This window comes from Pleurodeles waltl, chromosome 7 (assembly GCF_031143425.1).
Source record: "Pleurodeles waltl isolate 20211129_DDA chromosome 7, aPleWal1.hap1.20221129, whole genome shotgun sequence".
NCBI classification, from domain to species: Eukaryota; Metazoa; Chordata; class Amphibia; order Caudata; family Salamandridae; genus Pleurodeles; species Pleurodeles waltl.
The window spans coordinates 1403014264-1403033002 of record NC_090446.1 but is presented as its reverse complement, the minus strand read 5'-3'; the positions used below and the strand labels follow the sequence as shown (position 1 = coordinate 1403033002).

The 18739-nt window shown below is 41.1% G+C and overlaps 1 long non-coding RNA gene across 2 annotated transcripts in view; it reads right to left on the bottom strand.

Annotated features, from left to right (window-relative positions):
• Positions 1–18739, bottom strand: part of LOC138246410 (uncharacterized) — a 212732-nt gene that overhangs the window by 173026 nt on the left and 20967 nt on the right. For both annotated transcript variants that reach the window (XR_011194272.1, XR_011194273.1), the window contains exons 4-5: positions 17697–17785; positions 9719–13554 (exon numbers count right to left, since the gene is read on the bottom strand). This is a non-coding gene — a long non-coding RNA (uncharacterized lncRNA). The remainder of the gene's footprint in view (positions 1–9718; positions 13555–17696; positions 17786–18739) is intronic.

The following is an 18739-nucleotide window of genomic DNA, read 5'->3' as shown; positions in this document are numbered from 1 at the left end:
CAAAGTATTAATATAAAATGAGGAATGTGTATATAGGACAATAGAAAGATTTCAGAAGGAGGGAATAAACCAAAAGTAGAAAGACAAAAGAAGGAAGGTAGATGAAAGGATAAAGAAGAATGGAACAAAGAAAAAGTAAGTATGTGAAAAAAGAAGATGAAGAGAAAAGGAGGGAGAATTCAGAAAGGAAGGAGAAGAAACAAAGATCAAGAAAGTAAGGAGATGAAAGCAAGATAGGAATTATAAGGCACATATGTGAGCAAAACAAAAAGGGGGAAGGAAACATGAAATTAGGAAGGAACAAGAAGAAAAAAGAAATGTGGAGTTAAAGCGTATATGGATTAACAGAAGATATCATTTAAAAGAAACAGAAGAAAGAAGTAAGAAGAAGCCTAAAAAGCAAGACAATAGAAGGAATAAATATAGTTCTGCCTTCCCCCACAGCAAGATGGTATGAAGAAGACTGCACGGTAAGAGAAAAGAATGGACTCTAAATGGAAAAGGGATGTAGAAAATGAACAATGTATTATAAATTAAGAAACTGCTAAGCAAATTAAGAAAGCAAAGGAGGGTGAAGGCAAGAAGAAGGAAAATGCAGACAAATGGTATAGAAGAAGATGACACAAAAACCAGATACTAATCAATGAACAAAAGGTAAAACAAGGAAGGCTACAATGTAATGATCAAAGGGATGAATGTAGATAAAATAGAAACATAAAGAAAAGAATGTAACAAAGATGAAATTCAGAAGACGTAAAAAGTTGGAACAACAATAGCTGGAAATAGGAAAGAGAAAAGAACAGACAAAGGATGGGGACTGACAGAAGACAGAAGTAGGAAAAACATCAAAAGAAAAAAATGAATGTGACCGAATGGAAAAATACGGACGGAAGTTGAAGGAGGAGGAAATAAATAAACTAATAGTAATTAACACAGTGCAAGAGAAAATAGGATTAAATAGAGGAACAGACAAAGGAACATAAATGATAGGAAGGTAATGAAAGAGAAAAAAGATGAAAAGCAGAAGGAGAAAACATAGAGAGAAAAGTGCTCATAAAAGGCAAGAGAATGTCTATGGTAGGAAGAACAGATGGAGAAGGAACACAGGTAATTAGGGATTAAAAGAAAGAGTAAAAAGACAAGGTTAAACATAATGAAACAAGGAAAAAGAAGGGAATACACAATCCATATGTACAACAAAGATGAGGATGAATGGAAGCAAGGCATAGGTAACAATTAGGGCCTAAGTGAAGTTATAGAGGTAGAAGAAGGATGATAGCAAGAAAACAAAATGAAGCACAGGACATTCTGGAGCAGGATATCACAAGGAGTTTTTGTTATTTGAAACATACAACCATGGGGCCCTTAGTGCCACAGGAGATGGATGACAGAAGAGATGACAATACATCAAGTTATGAAGAAACAAGCAGCTATTTTTATAAAACTACATACCAAAGAAAAACAGCCTCAAACAGCCTCAACACAAGCTCAATAGCTGGATGATAAGGAGCACTGACGATGAACATTACATTTTCTGATAGTGTTGATTGATGCTACAATTCGGGACAGTAATGAAGAATAGACATGGTATTTTCCTTCATATAGTCGTTGTACATCAGTGAGGGCATGCAATGGGGTGTGATGGTGGGGCAGGAGCTTTGCCTGTTGTGTGGGAGATCAATGGATTTTGAATAGGCATCCTTCAAATGTTCTGTGCTATAGCTCTTTGATATGGTAATGACTATTAGCCCTTTCTTAGTTCATTATTTTTAATCCCTCCTGATGCACAGGTCGATATTTCTAATCTCTTGCATGATAGATGTTATAATAATCCAGGATGATATATATTGCAATTCCTTGATGAGGTCAGTATTTCTAGCTGAGCCCTTACTGCTAATGCTGTCCAACTGAGATTCTAAAACACTTCAATAGATAAAATATCTTTATTACTAATATTTTGCTGGGGAATCGTGATTAACTCAGTCCAGCTGTGAGTACACTAACCTCTGTATGGTTGTTATTACCATTTTTATTTGAGGTAGTATTGGAAATATTGATTGATGATATAGTGACCTGTAAGACAATCGTGTGGTACTTTCTGGCTAATACATGTGAAAATGTGTTGTTTAACAATTCATTTTAGGCCACATATAAAAAACATTTTGTGGGCGCTCTCCTTCAACTTTTATTGAATGGATGTTGCGTGTCATAACGCTCAGTCACTCTGTGACATCTTTGATGGCTAGACATTAAAAAAATATGTGTATTTGTGAAGTTTATGTCCATAGTGAAGCATGTCTTGGAGCTGAAATAACAGATGTTTATTGTTACCCAATTCAATGGTACTCATTTTATTGACCTGAAAGGATGAAAAGCTGAGTGGACCTGCCAGGGTTTGGATCTGTAGCTTGGAGTGGAAGTATTAGTCCTTAGGCTAAACAGACCCTAGGACACTGATCTTAATTTTCCACTCTCGCAGAACTCCACCTCTAAACTGAGCACCTTTTGCTCTTTTTGTGCCTGGATGTGTATTTGAAGAGGGTGATGGATTAGATTCAGTCAAAACTACATGGACCTACCAGTGTAGTAATGGGGTAGGTTCTGGATTGCTGAGCAGTGTCAAGGTATTAGCATATGTGATTGACTAATTAGTGTATTGGTGGCACAACCAAACTTATAAGCATGTCACTATCAAGCCGAAATATATTAGATGTGCAGACTGTTATGGTAGATGTGAGACCTAAGCATGCCTTCTTATTACTCCAGTAGAGTCTGTTCTCTTATGATTTTCCTCAATTTATTCCTCCGAACAGTATAGGCAACATTCATCTCAGGCTAAAGGAAGCAAATCTAAGGGACTGATGAGGGATGCCGAGCAGCTGAGGTGCTTACACTGGACATGATTCTCAAAAGGGGGCATTCTTACACCACGTCACCCTGGGGGTGAGTTAGGAAATAGATGGGGTGTCAAAATTTCCATCTAAGACCCCACAAAAACTATATTCCTGTCACCAAAATCATTTACCACCTACCTCTCCATTGTGAGAAATTCTAGAGTGAATACAGGAGTACTTTGTAGGTGGACTTGATTGCAGAAGAGATTACACCATGAGTTGCTGATGCTCTGAAAGCTCATGCTACAACTTGGTGACATCAGCTTTGGATTAGGAAAGCATTTGGGGAGCCAGTGAAAAAAACATTAAATTACAAGATACTTGTCTTTTTGTGGATAAGGCACATAAACGTTATACGGTTGAGAGCATGTATTATGTTTAACTGTATTGCCCCCAAGTTGATCTGTGCCACTAGGCTGCAAAGGGACAACCCGGAATTATCACTGGAAAACTGATGGCAACTTGATGAGGATACCCCGATGACTATAGCTGATTTGCTGAATCACACCATCTCACAATTTATATCGAAGGTATCTCAGAGTTTCTGGAGTGTCAAGTTCTCCAGGACATGTGCCAGCTTTTGCTAGATGGTATCCTTAAAATTGAGCAAGAGAGAATTAGCACATGGTGGGGAATGTGGCAGTGAGGAAAGAGACTGAATGCAGCAGACTCCACCTAGTTCTTAAACCTCCATACAGATTTATTGTGCGTTTTTATTATGTTCAAAGGTGGAATCATCCCTGTTAGCCACTTCTGCTATCCCACCTACAGGTGCCAGTGCTCTGCCAAGCCTGCCACATGTGCGTTAGGCTCGGGAGCTCACTGAGCATGCCTCATTTTAAGAAACTGCCACTGGTATCTGGTTTCATCTGAAGAAGAGGGATCAAGTATTGAGAGTGGCTTCTAGGCCTCCTGTACCTACAAACATCTGCAGCAGCACAGCCAGAAAGCATCAGTAGCAGCAAAAGACACTAAAGCACTAACACTGAGTCAACTTCACTCGGCCATGGTACCCTCATAGATCTTCTAGGAAAAGGGGATGGTACCACAAGATGCATGTGTGTCACAAATACTAGTTGCAATATTCTACCAAAGGAGAGTAGAAATAGCATCATTCATCAGGCATAGTAGCCATTATCATAGTCAAGCGGAGCAGGAAAAGGTGTATATTATTGAGAATGAGATCTTAAGCTCAACGTGCAACTGTGGTATGGCAGAGGATTAGGTGAATGTGGTACACAGTTAGAAGCCAAGATACAGCCATAAAACATCCTTCAATTGTATTGGAAACTCAGAAAAATAATTTCTAAAATGCAATATGAGTTTTTATTAATGCTAGAGTGTGCTCCTGGGATCCAATCCTTCTTCACTTTGAGAGCATGAATTGGCGCTGCTTACATCTATAACCTCTTTGGCCTCTTGGTCAGGAAAGTGCATGAAATGGCCACTGAAGCTGGACTGAGTACTTTGAAAGGCTGAAAATGACTTTAGGCTGCTTTGTTCAGCTAAAACCAACTTTGTTTTACAACTCATGCATGAGATTAGAAAGCTTACCGTATCAGAGAAGCTGATATCCATAGAAAGGGGTTAGGACATCCCCTTCAAGTCTTCCTGGATTTCTGCTAAAAGCTTCCAAAGTCTGGGGAGACTGTCAAGTCAGAACTGTGGATTTATCTGATTATAAATACTACACGATATTGAGAAGTTTGCTGTTGTCTGTCAGGTACCCCTGTCCTAAAGCAATGGATAGCAGCAGCTTTAAATTCAGCCTCCTAATCTATGGAAGCATAAATAATTTTTAGCCTAGAAAGCAAGTGCTCAGCCAAAGATCCAGTCTAAGACACCTAGCAGGTTACAGCCAGAGAAAGAAGCCCTACAACACTTTCTCATCTGCAGCTGGTGTGCACCCATAGGAGGAGTAACTTGGAACTCCAGCCCTACATTCAATCGATAAGCAAAGAAAACATTTGAAAATCTGTTTCAGCTAACAATTTGAATGAATGGTAATCACAAACACCTCATGGAGCCAAACCAGGGAGGCCCGGATACATCCTTCACTACTAACTTCCCTATGTGATTTTATTACCTAAGCATCATTTCAGAGATCATTTTGCAGAAACATCATTTAGATCTTGGTGGTTGGCCCACTGGATACAGATAGAAAGAGGCATTTACTTCCAGCCCTTGGCAGAGGACTACCTACCATATTGACAGATCCCCCTGTCCCTGGATAGGATTGCTTTAATAAAAGTGAACATTCAGTGCTACAGATGCCCTTGGTCAACCTTAAATGCCAAGTGAGATGTGTTGATGTGGCCACTCAGTTTGCATTTCAGATATAAATCCCTAAAGCATGAATTTCCTTCTGAAAAGCAAAAACAAATTGACCGTGATATGCAGGAAGATTCGTTCCTACATGACAAGGATATTTCAGTCTTTTCCAGCCCTGAGTCACCATGCTTACATACTAGCCCTGAGAAGGAAAGATCAATAGTGGATACCACATCCCAAATATGGTGGCATACCTCTCACTGTAACCCAGTAACCACAGGGTGGCCACGTCCATCCATGTCCTGAACTTTCACGTAATCACCTACTATAATGTGGATGTTAGAATTGTTTTGGTTCCACTAAAATAATTAGACTAACACACATGAATTCAGTGATGTGTTGGAGAAACATTCAGGACTGGGGACAGTGTCTGTTATGATCTGGAGTGAGGTGGTCACCCAAGGTGGCCTCTGAGTCATGGGCACATCAGACCCAAAAAAGTCTCTGCTATCAGAAACTCAGTGGGATATCATCTCTAAATAATGTGTTGGAACAGAGGGTTTAGGGGAGTGTGAGTCCTACAATTTATTGAATAGTTCCAACTACACTAAACCCTCAATGACTCCCTAATTGTGAAGGTAACGTTGCAAATGAGTGAGTGTTGGGAATGAGGGTCCCGGCAGATCCAGCCCAGCTCAGAGGCTCAGCGCCCTAAGGGCCCTTGGTATGGATTTTATTATGAGACCCTAAATTTCAAGATACATGGGAGAGTCAAAATAACTTCTATCCCTATCCAGGATTATCGTTTAGTTTTGGACATTTATGGGGTCATTACGACCCTGGCAGAAGGCGGAGAAGCGGCGGTAAGATCGCCAACAGGCTGGCGGTCTTTTTTTTTATATTATGACCATGGCGGTTACCGCCATGGTCATCCGCCGCTTCTCCGTTCCGCCCGCTAGGGCGGAGACGGCCGCCAGACTGGAGACCTGGGTCTCCTGCCTGGCGGCCGTCACTATACCGCCGCCGGTATTTTGACCCGGCTTACCGCTGTGGATTTCATGCGGTAGGAACGGACATGAAATCCATGGCGGTAAGCACTATCAGTGCCAGGGAATTCCTTCCCTGGCACTGATAGGGGTCTCCCCCACCCCCACCCCCACCCAACTCCCTCCCCTACACCCCCTACCACCCCTGCCACCCCCCAAAGGTGGCAGGGCCCCCCTCCCCACCCCGAGCCCCAACATCACATAACTCACACACACATGATACGCACGCAGACACCACCAACACACACACGCACACACACCAACATACATGCCTGCATCCACACACTCAGTCAGACACGCACACCCATATACAAACATACACGCACACATCCATACAGACATACATACAGACATACATGCACTCATTCCCAAAACACACAACACCCCCGCAAGTATGCACGCACTCACACACCCCCTCTACATACACAGACGCACGCCCCCATGCACCCACACACCACACAACAGCCCCCCTCCCCTAACGGATGATCGACTTACCTGTTCCGTCGATCCTCCGGGAGGGGACGGGAGCCATGGGGGCTGCTCCGCCGACACCACACCGCCAACAGAACACCGCCGCGCAGAATCACAGGATGTGATTCGCTGGGCGGTGTTCTGTTGGTGTGGCGGTGGAGGTGGAGCAACCTCCACTTCCCCGCCACCCGCCAGTATGGCTGTTGGCGGCTCTCCGTCCATAAAAGGACGGAGGGCAGCCAACAGTCATAATACGCCGAGGACAAACCGCCACTACTGGCGGTCTTCCGCACGGCGGTCCATTGGCGGTCTTGTAAAAAGACCGCTGAGGTTGTAATGACCCCCTTAATGTTTTAGAAACACAGAAGATTAAGGTTAACTGCTGTGCTCTTTCGGACAGTGCACATTTCCTAACACAACTCCTGTCTTGATTGCGGTCAGTGCATAATTTGAGCTGGAGTATGCAGATGGGACCACTAGCACTCATTTTTGGGAGCAGCCAGTGCTTAATTTATGCCAGTGCTTATTTACAAACACTGGCACTTTATTATGACAGTCCATGACATGGTGGCATTGCCTGGCTTTTTTAAGACCAGCAAAGCGTTTAACTGTTCAATATACTTAACAAACATAATGAACTTGTTTGTTTAGTCCATTCTTAGAACTTGAGGTTATGGTATGTTATGTTATGTTATGTTATGTTATGTTATGTTATGTTATGTTATGTTATGTTATGTTATGTTAAGGGGTGGACAATAAACTCCGCTCCGCTGGTGGAGTTGGGGAATTTTGGCCACTCTGTGTTACATTTGAAATGCGGAGTTTTGGCCAAATTCTGCCAACCAACGCATGACTGTGTTTTTTCTTGCTCAAGGCCCAACAACTGTAAATTGGTGAATCTGAGTGAGATTTGGTATCCCCTAGCGTGATTTTCATTCACTAGGACTACACCTGGTGAGATTTCTCCAACAATGGCGGTCGCGACCATTCACATGAGAAAGCTGCTGATTGAGTAGAAAATCTACTTGAGTGACAGGAAACTGAACTCGAGAAGCAGCACCCTCTGACATGCCACATAGTGCTATTTGCGTTGATTTTGCTGCATGGAACAAGCTCTTGCTGCTAAAAATCAACACAAGCAGCAAACATGCCTAATTCCACCTGAATCTTCCATAGTTTTTATGTAACACCGTGGAATTTAATGAAGTGAAGCTCCACAAGTTCTGCTCACCCTGGTTATGCTATGTCAAACTAGTATAAGTGTGATGGTTAGTAATAAGCACTGGAACTGGCATCTGGCAGACCAAGCAAGGGCAGTGGATGGTGTGAGCCTTGGTGGCTTCCTGAAAAATAAGGTGGGCCCTAGCACTTACTTTTTACAAACTAGCCAGTGGGAACAGCACATACTTTAGCTTATCAGGCTTCGGCACTGAGCAAAAGAGTGAAAAACCAGGGAAATGAACAAGGGTGAGAAACATGGAATAAACATGAAAAAGAGAAAAAGCAGGGACCTCCAAGAGTGAGGTAAAGGGGAAGGCAGTGTCTGGTAGTGGATTAGTGAGGCATAAGGTGGAATCAAGCCGACACAGCCTTGCTTCTGAGCACCAGTTTTTACTACGATGCCTATTTATTTAAAATGAAGCACAGACTGCAGGAGTAGAGTTTGCTCGTTTTGTACTGAATTCGGAATGGAACACAAATTTTCTGTGTTAATCAGCACTTGCGAATTTTTTTGCAAATAATGTAACTCGAAAATTGATTTTACTTGCTGAAGTATGACTTTTTCTTTGTAATTCAGAAACGAAGACACTTTTCACCAAATAATCCACTATTTGCAGATTCAGATATGTCTCTTTTCCAGAATTAGGACCTCAAAAAGAGTTAGATGGGTGTTTAACTGATACGGTAATAGTTCATAATACAAATAACAAACTGTACACCACAGTGTGAGTCTTCTAATGAAATTCACAGTTGGTTTGGTTAAACAAAGCACTTTAATAAATGTTGGGTGAGCAAATTATGCATTTGCTAATAATATCCGATTCTAGATATTAAAAAAATCTCGGATTTTCTTTTTTTACCTCGGAAATCCTCACTGACAAATCATTTGTGATTTCAGATACAATGTAAAATGTGACAAAACACCAATCCTGCCAAGTGAAGAGCACTAAAAAATGTTACTGCTACGACATGGCCTTTAATGCAATCTGGTTCAGGGTGTGTTTGGATTCTGGGGCAGCAGCAGATACACAACTGAAGTATTGGCCAGTGGCAGCTCCTCCCTAAGGGTGGAGGAGCATCGCCCCCCTCTACCCCCGAAGTCCTTTGCGAGCAGCAATGGCTCTAAATCCTTTCACGTGGAAGGGATAATAAACTGTTTATTATCCCTTCCTTGTGAAAGGGGTGGCGCATTGTGGGTGATGAGCAAAGGGAATTGCACTGTGCACTCCCCTCAGAGCACGTGTGTTTGTCTGGCCATTGCTGGGCTGAAGAGAGCCTGCACAGACTCCCAGTTTACCTGGGAGTGTCCTGGCTGGGCGCTCCCAGCCAATCCTGACGCTGCTATAAGCAGCGTCAGGATTGGCTGCAGGGCAGGCTGACAGCCTGTGCCTGCGTGGAGCAGAGGAGTAGAGGAGCGGTGCAGGAGCGGAGGTAAGTTTTTTTTTTTTTTTAAATGTTAATTATTACCCCCACCCACTCCAACCCCACCCCACCCCTCACCCCTGCACGCCGCCCTCCCCCAGGAATCCTCGTGACCCGCACTGTTATTGGCACTTAATGTGTTCAGCAGGAAAGAAGAGCTGGAAGAGTGTTCTCTCAACAAGGGTTTGAGGAATCCCATGTGTGAACATGTGATGGCAAATAAGAGAGAATTTAATACATAGCAAAAGCAGCCCAAAGCTAGAGAGCAAATAGAGAAAAAAATGAAAAGAAACAGCTAGCAGAAGGACAGAGCAATCAGAGTGTACATGACTGTGTTTTTATTGAAACAGTGATAAAAGAAATGCAGAAGAGAAGCAAGGGGTTTGCACACACTCAGGAAGATGCCGCTACTCCTGCGGTCCACTGAGACAACGGAGAGAAGCTGGATCCCTTGGAGAAGAATCCTGGACAGCTGCCCCAGGGCGTCTTTGAGAGAGAGATAGATGCAAGAGGAGGCACACATCCTTAGAGTCGAGATGAAGAATGTATGCAGAGAAGACACAGCAGAGGTGGCAGCAGTGCCAAGGTAGTGGTTACAAAGGAGTCATACAACAGTAAAGTATAGCAATGCAGTAAGCATGAAAAGGTACAGAGCAGATTTGATACAGATGAACAGAGGTGCACAGCTGGTAAGATACACACAAACATAGGTAAACAGAGTTACATACAGATCATGATATGGAAATGTAGTTCGGAAATAGTATATAGATATGTACATATATATAGCGATAGATACCTACAGGATAAATATGATATCTACACAGAGAGAGCTATGTTAATTTGGAAAAATACAGAACATAAGAATGGCTGTTGTTGAAAGGAGCAGCAGGCATACAATTTACACAAAGATAATAGGCAGGAATGAAAGATGAGCAATGAAATATAGAATATAAATTAGTTTAACAGAACAGCGTAGTACAGAAAGAAATTAGAATGATACAGTTGGCTTCAATACAGAAATGAGAGATACCTAGTAGAAATGTGCAAATAGAGAGAAAAGCAGCTTAGGAGGGAAATGTATAACTGTGGATTTAGGAGGGTACACATTTAGATTGCAGAGAAGGAGTAGACAGTATATATTTTGCAGAGAAGGAGTAGGCAGTATACATATTTATGTAATATGTTTTGTGCAGCAGAGTCATTAATAATGTAAGCTGGTCATGATAGCTATATCTGGCTGTAGAGAACAGGCTAGAAAAACATGCTGAACGCAGGGTGATAAACATTAAAGAAGGGGATTAGTTGTGCTTGCGCATTGAGCTTTACAGAAGGAGCTTGGTTGTGCATGTGTATAGAGCTTTAGAGAGGGAGCTTAGATGTGTATGTTTGTAGAGCATTAAAGAAGAAGCTTAGTTGTGCATGTGCATAGAGATTTAGAAAAGGTGCTTGGTTGTGCATGTGTATAGAGATTTAAAGAAGGAGCTTGGTTGTGCATGTGCCTACAGACTTAGAGATGGACTTGGTTATGCATGTGTATAGAGCTTTAGAGAAGGAGCTAAAATCTGTATGGGTATAGAGCTTTAGAGAATGAGCTTGGTTCTGCATATGCATAGAGATTTAGATATGGGGCTTTAGTTGCGCATGTGCATAGAGATTTGGAGAAGGTGCTTGGTTGTGCATGTGCATAGAGATTTAGAAAAGGGGCTTGGTTGTGCATGTGCATAGAGATTTAGAGAAGGATCTTAGTTGGGCATGGAGATTTAGAGAAGGATCTTGATTGTGCATGTGCATAGAGACTTAGAGATGGACTTGGTTGTGCATGTGTATAGAGCTTTGGAGAACGAGCTTAGATGGATAGGTGTATAGAGCTATAGAGAATGAGCTTGGTTCTGCGTGTGCATAGAGATTTAGATAAGTGGCTTGGTTGTGCATGTGCTTAGAAATTTAGATAAGGGGCTTGGTTGTGCTTGTGCATAGAGATTTAGAGAAGGAGCTTGATTGTGCATGGTGATTTAAAGAAGGGGCTTGATTGCGCATGTGTATAGAGATTTAAAGAAGGGGTTTGATTGTGCATGTGTCTACAGATTTAGAGAAAGGCTTGATTGTGCATTATGGGGTTTAGTTGCATAGAGCTTTACAGAAAGAGTAGAGCTGGGTTTGTGCCTACAGCTCTAGAGACAAGGTTCCATTGCGTAAGCTAACTAGTAGAAATTGGCTCTATGTTGTTAATTCCTATTTATGGCAAGCCCCTTGTTTGCTGCAATTCAGTATTTTAGTACAACTGTGTGCCGGCCACAGAAGGTGATGCATTCCATGATGTGCAGGAATGAGCGAAAGAAACATCATAATTTCTTTTGCATTTTTTAATATTTGAACAGCCAACATCCTCTAATAAATATGTACTAGGGACGCGATAGGAAGGAGTAGATAGAGATTAAAATATCTCCAAGAAGGCCAGTGTGTGCTGGGTATGCACAAACTAGAGTTGCAGGAAGCTATGCAATTTACACAAAGCTGTTCAAAAAAAGTTAAACTGGGAATGTATGATTGATTAATAAAGTGAGGCAGACAAATAAATTGGGTTCTCATGTCTGCTCTGTCAGAAAATAATGCTGCATTTTTTTAAGTCTACCAGTTAATACACATTTATGGTTGTCGTTGAAATCATTCAGCATTGCTTTCATAGGCATTGCAGAACAATGGTCACTCAACAAGGAGGATTTAGAAAGATCATTCAGGACAGGATATTCAAAACAATCATTCACCATGAGGGATTATGTACATCTTTCACCAAGGGAGGGTTCTATAAAATGACTCGCTAAGGAGTGCTACAGACATTGCTTACCAAGGCGAGATACAAATATCACTCATCAAGGGAGGTTATACAAATGAGTCACTAATTAATGATCACTACTCATGCAGAGGTATTACAAAAATAACTCAAAATGGGTTGTTTATAAAGACCATTTACCATGAAGGAATACAAGGTCACTCACAAATGGAAACTCATAAAGAAGAAGAATCACTTGAGATGATGGGGATGGATTAAACAGCATGAGGATTAATAGAGACAAGATTACTCAATTAAGGGTGTTCATAAAGATCACTCACTTAAGGTGGTTTATAAAGATCATTAAACAATAGGCATTGAGGTCAATGATCTGTTGCCAACTGGTGTTCATAAACAGCAGCCCATTGGGATTATTCATGAAGAAACTTCACAAATATGTGTTCATAACAACACTTTACTAAAGGGAGTTCATAGAAATAACTCACAAAGGGGGGTTTATGAAAGTAGCAGTAAAGGAGGTTTTGGAGTCAATCACTTACTAAGGGGCGTTCATGAACATCACTCGACTAGGGGTGTTGATATTGGTTATTCGCCACTATATTTTCATACTGATCACTCATTGATGAGTTTTTATAATGATTACTCACTGAGGGTTTATAAGGTTCACTGAAGAAGAGATAGACATAGAGATCTCCCATTATAGTGTGTTTATAAAGATCACTCAGCAGTGTTTTTAAAATAAATTACATGAGGGACTGTTTATTAGAGTCCATCAAGAAGGAGAATGAGCAAAGTTCACAAAGTCACTCAGCAAGTTAGCTTAAAATAGAGACCACACCAATGACTGTTTAGAAAACTCATTCTTCAATGGGAAAGGTTGTATGTCATAAAGACCACTCATCATGAGGAATGATAAATAATAATAAAGAAATTAGTGTTTGTGGTCAATCGTATGACAGCTTTGGGTTTTGCTAAAACAATTCAACAGGTGGTATTATTAAAGATAATTTCCCAAGAGGTGATCATAATGCTCACTCGCTAAAAACGATTTAAAGACCATTGAATGAAGGGAAGCCACAATGAATACTCTCCAAGAGTGTTTGCTCCTGCACCATACTTTTAAGAGTATGAAGGCCAGTGGTGTCCCTTCAAGCTGCACCTTCCTAGGGTTTCAAATGTATTTGTAGAGATAGCTCAAACACTGCTTATAATCAACACCCACCAAAGCTAATTGACTGAGCCACACCCATAAGTAGAAAATTATTTTAAAACCAATATATATATATGTTTGCATAACTTTCACAGTAATGCCCCATGAACATGTTTTAAAGAAACCTTCCCTTTGTCCATATACTCCACCACCGGTCTTAGGAATGCCACTGCATTGGCATGAGGAGCTGTTAGGGCACTCCATCAGTCTCACAGAGGGATGCAAAAGCTGAAAAAGGAAGAAAGATACTTAATACTTTCTGAATACATGAAAAACACTAACAAGAATCCAGTAAGATTTATGCAACAGTACTGTATCCCATTGACACAATTAAATTCAACACTGTAATTCATCAATAAAAACATAAATAGGAGCCAAGTCGCAAGACGCTGACATAGTGATTCATAGCATTACACTTATTATAAGCTATTACTTTTATTTGACTCATAAAGCCCCATGGCATTAGCACTTAAATCTACAACTAACATAGATTCTAATAGTATATCATGGTGATCAATGTTGGTTCACAAGGACTGGAGACAGGCCATATTTGCAAGGTAGATTTTCAGGCATGCGTTCCCGGGTAGGTGCTCGGCCAGACTGAAGGCAGCTTTCAATGCAATCTCCTTTTGTCTGAGGCTTACGCGTCCCTATGATGCCTTTCCTCCACACGGGATGGGCGACCCACCACTCGACTGACTTTGACGACTAGTCTACGGATGGTAAGTGACCTACTAGCACTTACTTCTTTGTTTATAGGAGAAGTTACTTACCACGGTCCTGATGAAGCTTCATTGGATCATTGTCTGACCGCACAGGCGCGAAACATGTCGACCCTTGAGTGTTAGGATAGAGTATTTCTCTTTCTTTCCCCCCTTTTCAGAGTACTGGTGGCCATTATTTCCCCGTAGTACTCCCTTCTCGTTTTTAATCTTGGTCTGACTACATTCTGAGTAATTAAAGTTTTGAAACCTAGTGTCCAGAGACAATTTTAACGTTCTTTTCACTCTCCTTACCCTTTATTGTCAGCACGAACTGCAGAGTCTATCAGACTGACGCTTCCACCTTCGGTTCAGTGTCAGCACCATCTGGGTGGTGACCCGTCAGATATTGCAGTGCCGGTCTGACGAGGAGTTAGCCCAATGATGACGCCTAGCTTCCTTTTTGACGCATGAGGGCACTCCTATCTTAACACTAACTCTTGTCGTCTGTCTAGACAGCTTCTTTTGGAACAGTGTACACATTTTTTTATTTATTGGCATATTTGCAAGGTACACATATGAAATAAACTGGCATACACTGATTGTAAATGGGAATCATCTATATAGATTAACAACTATCTCGAAATTCTGGCATTGATCACAAATCATGGACATTGTACGTTCCTAGGGCTGGCCAAGTCTAAATCAGTAGATGTTCAATTGGTGGAATATCTTCCCGTTTGCATAAATTAATTTGTGTCCTACTGGTAAGCACATCTTTGTTCCCATCCTTAATCCTAACGTAAAGTGGGAGAAATGCGCATATTTTGCATGTGCGTAACCACCTGAAACTTCAAAAAAATTATGCAAAATGCAAAACGGGAATCTGGCACTATATTTTCGTGCGAAATACATCCTTGTGCCCATTCTGCTCTAAGAAAAATAGCGCAAAAAAAACCACAACCACAGTGAACAGCCAGGCGCATCCTGTCATTCACACACAGTCCATTTTTTACCGAAAATAGCATCTAATTACACAAGTTAGCATAGTATCATAATTTCAAGAATTTCCATCAACAAGAGTAAAGCAAAATCACTGAAATTACACGAGATTACACTGGCGTGCCCCACATTTTGCCTGAGCCTACCGTAAACTGGCAGTTGCAGCAGATTTGCTTTACTTGTGGCTTGTCTGAGTTTGGAAGCTTTATCTATGTGAGTGAATGTCAGCGGATCCTGATTCCGTGAATAATCACCCATCACTTGCAACCACAGATGTCACTTTTTGCACAAAATGGTTGGACTTGCATTTACACACTCTTTAATGAATCAACCTCATTGATACTTTCATAAGGATTATGCTATAGCTATGGAGATATATTTATAATAATACAGATACAGGGGTGTTGTTTCATCAATTTTATATTCCAAAACCAAGGTGTCTAAAGGTTAATGACTGATAAAGGTCCAGGGATATTAATAAAGCTCTAGGAATAATAGCTGGAATGCTAAAAGAAGCAGGTATTCATAAAGAATGCTAAACAAACATGTGGTTATTCATAGAAAGAAGCAGGGATGCTTGTAAAGTGCCTTGTTCAGGCATTTTTGTACCACAAAAATGGATCGTGTTGTTGACCACCAAGGCCAGTATTTAACATAGCCTCATCCACCACCTTATCTGAGTAGTGGACTGCAAGCCAAGTGGGGTTGTTAACACATAAGTTGAAAGAAAACTTTGTGATTGCCTCACTTTTTAGATTTTGACAGTGAGAACCTCAACTCACAAGAAACATAAAATGGCCACAGGCTTTTTAAATGGTCCTTTGGATTTTTCACTTGTACCGTGAAGCGCTCAAAGGTTTAATTCTACAAAACGTGTTCAAGGGTGCAGAGAACAAGAAGCACAAGGCAATGCAGTCAAGAGAGAACACATTTCATGCCATGTAAAGATTAATATATTATCAGGGCTTATTTAGGGGCTTATGCACACTATAAATAAAAGCGCATGAGCGTACTTAAGTCTAATTTTGTTCTAGATTTACTCTTTTTGTGAGAAATTCCAGGAGGTTACATTGCGAAATGGAGAGAACCCCTTAAGCCCCAATAAACTCTTGCATTGTAGGGAAGTCACATCCCATTTCCCACCATAGAAACACATTTCCTGGGTAGATAAAGTTCGATGTGCTATCAGTGTCTTACATACTCAGTCTGCAAAACTGTGCTAGAAAGATCGAAAAATAGAAAAAAAAATCAAATACTACATTGGTTTTTAAAGGTTTTTTTTTTTTTTTTAATAAATCAAAATAAATAAATTCGTTTCTATCCACGATGTCATTAGTTGTGAATTTTGACATAGCAACAGTACTGCAATTCTGTCCCGTTCAGAAAGCAGACGTCTTCTCTTTATTAAATCAAGGTCATTAGACTACAAATTAATCTGGTAATTAATTACCCAGGGGACATCTGGTTAATGCAGGCATGAGTGCACGACAAGCATGTAACATGTTTCAATCTGCCTAGTAGTCTAACTGAGGCAAAACGTTCATTATCTCGGCTTTTTAAGAAGCGTGGACTATAGTTAGAATATATGCGCCATTTCCACCTAAAAACATGTCCTTACAAAATGTTATTTTTAGAAATTGATGCCTTTTCTGTGGTTGAAGATGCCTAACTTTTTAGTTCTGCGTTGTGTCTAGGCAGCTTTCCTCAGTTAAGCTGCGAAGTGGTATTAAAATACGTCAACTGCAGACCATCTGATTTCCGAAAAATAAAGCTTTGTATTTTTACTTTGTCTACAGCACATCGAATCGCCAATTTTAATATGAATCATTGATGTAAACAATTAGCTAGTTGATTTAATAGAAAGAGCGTGAATTTGTGATAAATTCCATGAAACATCTCAACACTACAATACACGCACGGGCATCTCTATTTATCTACCCACAGTTAAACAGCGAGAGCATCATTCATCCCTGTGTAAGTATTTTCCACTGGGAACACCTGTCTACCCTTCAATTACTTGTATTAATGTCATCCACTGAGACCAGTTACTGGAGAATGTGTTTTTTATTCACTTTCTTATCGGCATTCCTAATGTCTCAGTATGAACTTAAATACCAAAGATTTAGCTGTGTTATAGTCAGAAAACATATAATTCCTGGTTCACAGAAAAAGAGTTTCTCATTGTATACGCAAAAAGTGTTCTATTTTTGAAGATCCAGCAAAAAACAATTCGGCAAATAAAAAAAATATTTCAGATGAAATCAGGTCAAGAGAAGGCACACCTAGTTTTTAAATTTAGGAAAATGATTTTATGTTTGAGAACTCGGCTGAATGTGCATTGGAAAGGGATGTGAAACATTAACTCATTCTAGCATGGCCTTCCATCCTGTGAAAATACTTAGAGTGACCTGACACACTTTTAAGGTGTCTTATGCAGTGCTTTAAATGGGCAGGTACTGTCTGGTACTGAGTACCTACACTCCTTCAAATTTAAAGGGAGAGTACCTGCACTTCTCAGCACTACTGCAATACGTTTAATGGGAGAGTACTGGCATTTCCAAGGAGCAAACATGTACTTTGGGTTAGTGAGTACCAGCTACATTTCCATTTAAAACACTGGTCATATGAAAAGTGTTAATTGTGTCCTTAAATTATTTCGTATTGTACCTTTTATCCGCTGTCTTTCAGGCATATGTTTCCCTTCTGGGTGATGTCATGGTGCTGGATCTGTCCAAATCACTGAAGAAAAGGTCGACCTTGAAAACAAAAACGGGAGGATCCTGTTTTTAACTGTTCAACGCTTCCTTCACACATAGCACCATTACCCCAGGACAGAGACTGATAACAAATTATTGCAGTACTTTACTCCCCTGTTCGGGGCATGCAATATGTTATCTCATATAAGTGAATCTGACTCCAGATTTCAGTGGGATTTCTGACTGCAGCCCGTTTTTGTTACTTTAGCAAAGGTTGGTCTTTCCACCCTGTTCTAGGAGAATTGTACGCTGGTTTGCGGGCTGTTTGTCTGTCCATTCACTCCACATTCCCTTTAGCCATAAAGCTGCCTTCGCTCGCGGTCACTGCAATGGCTATGATCCAGTCACAGAGCTGTCCGATGCCTGCAACTGCCAGAGCCACAGATATGTCAGATGTCACCTAATCCTGGAGGTGCCCTGCAGTCTGACAGTACATAGCATGAGGGTGCGTTGTAATTACTGCCTAGTCCACGGCTGGCCCTCAGTCTGGCAGTACATAGCATGAGGGTGTGTTGTAAATTGTGCTTAGTCCTAGGATTGCCCCTCAGTCTGGCAGTACATAGCATGAGGGTGAGTTGTAAATACTGCCTAAGCCTGGCTTTCCATTGCAACTAAATTCAAGCCATGGAGCTGCTTCAGCTGTCTCACAGCAGAGTGCAGACATCATTCTCCACCACATTGGAATCCAGGGAGATGCCATCAAATGGATCACCACATAACTCACCAAAAGAACTCAGAGAGTCCGTCTCCTACTGTTCACCTCGGAATCCAATGCAAGGTCCCCCAAGGATAGTCCCTCAGCCCTACCCTCTTCAACACATACATGATCCCTCTGGCCAACACTGTCAGATTGCAAGGCTTAACATCATCTCCTACGCAGATGACACCCAGCATGCTCATCCTCTTGCTGTCAGTAGATCCCTCCACCACTACAGCCAACTTCCACAGATGTAT